Source organism: Corvus kubaryi, unplaced genomic scaffold (assembly GCF_017639235.1).
Source record: "Corvus kubaryi isolate FWS band 111438036 unplaced genomic scaffold, C.kubaryi_AGA036_p1.0 split3-37344, whole genome shotgun sequence".
Classification (NCBI taxonomy): Eukaryota; Metazoa; Chordata; class Aves; order Passeriformes; family Corvidae; genus Corvus; species Corvus kubaryi.
The window spans coordinates 991,061-994,338 of record NW_024582088.1 but is presented as its reverse complement, the minus strand read 5'-3'; positions in this window follow the sequence as shown (position 1 = coordinate 994,338).

Below are 3,278 nucleotides of genomic sequence, written 5' to 3'. Positions count from 1 at the left end.
CAGCTGGGCGCACCCGGGCAATGCCTCAGGCGCAGTTGTGTCACTGTGGATACACAGCGTTGTAAGGCATCACCGAGTGAATCCCGACGGTTCTTTATCCCAGTTTTGGGATGTGGCGCCTGGCAGGGACGTGGTGGCTCATCCTGCCTGGGGCTGGTGGAGCAGCTCAGGACCTGCAGCCCTCCCCCCGTGCCCTGAGCTGCCTGCTGAGCACCAGGGCAGTGAAATCCCCTCTCCTTACCCCACCCGCACCTGCAGCTCCAACGCCGCCGGCTCAGTGGGGTGGGTTTATATGTCTGCGAGGCCCACCCCCTCCTCTATCTGTGCTGACGGCGTGCATCGTTCCGAGCTGGGCTTTCCTGGAACAGGGAGCAGATTCCCATCCTTCTCTTGCCCAAAACCCACAAGTTTTCCCACAGCAGTGAGCACCAACACTCCCTCCATCGTCTCGCTCATCCCTGGGCACGAGGCTGTCTCCATCCCTGTGTGAGGCCAGTCAAGGCCTTGGCCATGGTTTTAAAATCCATGGGATTTGGTGGCTGGAGAGATGGGATGGATTTACATCCAGGATGGCACCTCAGAGGCCGTTCAATCCTTGTTCCAGGTGTAGAGGCAGCACTTTGGGCTCAGTGTTGCCTTGGTTTAGCCAACTCACTCCCTGAAGCCTCAAAGATGATTTCACTTGGCTCCTTCCTTGCCACTGCCTCCCCAAATCCATGGCTGCATCCAAATCTGGCCTTCCCAAATTGCAAGGGAGAGAGTGAACACCAGGATTGCAGTTCCTGGGTCTGCAGTTTTCCTGTCCTGCCCTCAGGTTTTCCTGTCTGCCCAGGGGGCAAGGGGTCTGTGAAATTAAACCACCAGCAGCAAAGGCTGGAAAAGCCATGGAAACCCGACTTGGAATGCTTTGGGAATACAGTTTATTTAATTACCATAAGCCAAACATGATACGGAGACACGGGGGAGGCAGAAAACCAGAGGAGATAAGGAACAAAAGCTGCTGTTTTCCCTTGAAACAGTGGGGCCAAGAGCAAACACAGACAAAAGCGCAGGTATCGGGTGATATGCAGGGCCCCACCCTCAGGGATTACCACACTCCTGGGGAAGGGAATTCGGGTTGGGAATTGTGAAGAAATGACTGAAATGACTGCTCTGGAGTCAAGAAGAGAAACCTTTGTTGAAATTCCCAAGGGCCACCAAAGCTGACATGGAAGGGATTTCAACCTCTTGGCTGTCCTCCAAGGTGGCAGAGCTCTCTGTCTGTCCCTGGGTTTTCCTTCCCTCTAACCTTTTATTTCCTGCTGCAAGTGGAATAAATCCCCATCCAAGCCTGTTAAGGATGGGCAGCAACCTCTCACCTGCCTCCCCACTCACCATCTGCACAAGAAACCACTTCAAAATGCGACAATGACAACCCCAGCCCCTGCTTTCCCCACCTGACTTTTAAAACCATGGCATCCCTAATAATTAATTAATCAACCCCTTTCCCACCTCCTCCACAAAATGCTTCCATTGCAGAAGGTTTTCCCCACTGTGGTAGTCATCATCTGTGCTGCTCCTGCTTTGGTGTTGCAGGCCCTTGGATTTGGAGGGAAAATCTGGGACTTTGCTGTAGAGTTTGGACAAATCTGTGTGAAAAGCATTATCCAGAGATGTAAAAGGAGAGCAGAGGGCTGGGATCACATGGATTTGGAATCCACACATGGTTTTAACTGAATCCTCTCATTTTAGGCCCTCCCTCTCTGTGGAGGATCTCAGGGGAGCACCCACACAAAGCTAAACCCTGTCTTTAACTAACCCACAAACTCGAGGGCTTAAAAACCACCTGTGGAAGTTATTATCCCACTGGAAACGTGGAACTTTTCAGCCTTCCTATGGAGCAAGCAGAGCCGAGTATCGCCCACCCATCTGTTTGTTCAGGGCCCTATTGAGGTGTAAATACCCCGTGTGCTTTGATCTGCAACGCGCCCGTTTTCCCAGCAGCGTTGCTACACATCCTGGCCTGCGGTGAGCTGATAGGAAGCTATTTCCCTAATTATTTTATTTATTTTCAGTGCGCAGGTTCGCCTTGATCCTCCCACCCCGCAGGGTGGGGACCCCAAGTTTATGGTGGATATTTATCGCTTGTTTCTTGCTGCCTTCGATGGGCATCTGTTAGTGGGGGCTTGAAGTAGGAGTGGGTTTAGAAAGGGATTAACGGGGAGAGATGGGAAGGTCGGTGTTTTGTGGGGTGTTCCCAGAAAGAAAACTGACTCAGGGATCATTTGTAGTCGGGGGGATCAGGAGGACTCCCCCTCCCTCCCAGCTGCAGCTTTCCCAGCACAAACTCCCCCACAAGAGTTGTTTTAGATCCCCGCGTGATCTTGTGGGTGAAGTGTAATTTTTTAAGGTGCTTTCATCACAATTTGTGAGTTTGGGGTTTGTCTGGTTTTATTCAGCGGTCACTGAATAATGTCACAGGGAGGTTAAACTTGTCTTGGTGCTCCCATCCTGCTGCCTTTGCTCAGGACGAGCTGTAACGCCTTGGTTTCAAACCGCTGGGGTTCAACCCCAGATTTGGGTATTTAAGCAGGGTGACACCATTGTGGTTTTGCTTTGGGTGGGTTGGAGGAATGAGAATTCCTGCGGGAGGGCTGGGACACCCCGGGTTCCACAGTCACACGTGGGTGGAGTTTGGGAGAGGCCCCTGAGCCACCCCTGCTCCCCCCTGAGCCACCCCCTTCGTGGTGGGCAAAGCCCCCAGAACCTTCCCAACGTCACGGGGCTGCTCCTGTGCCATGCCGAGGCCTGAGGCCGTGTCACGGCCCCGTGCAGAGCCCACAGCGGGTCACGGCTGTCCCTGAGCCTGGGGACGTCCCCCGGGACCACACTGGGACATCCCAGCTGTTCCCAGCCCTGGTTCCATCATCCCCGCAACATCCTGGTTGTTCCCATCCCTGTATCCACCCCGGGACATCCCAGCTGTTCCCAGCCCTCGATCCATCTCTGGATCCACCCCGGGACATCCCGGCTGTCCCATTCCTGCCTGCTCCCATATCCGTTCCCATCCATTCCCATCCCCGTTCCCGTTCCCATCTGTTCCCGTTCCCATCCATTCCCATCTCCGTTCCCATCCATTCCCATTCCCATTCCCATTCCCATCCCCGTTCCCGTTCCCATCCGTTCCCGTCCCCGTCCCCGTCCCCGTCCCCGTCCCCGTCCCCGTCCCCGTTCCCATTCCCATCCATTCCCGTTCCCGTTCCCGTTCCCGTTCCCATTCATTCCCGTCCCCGTTCCCG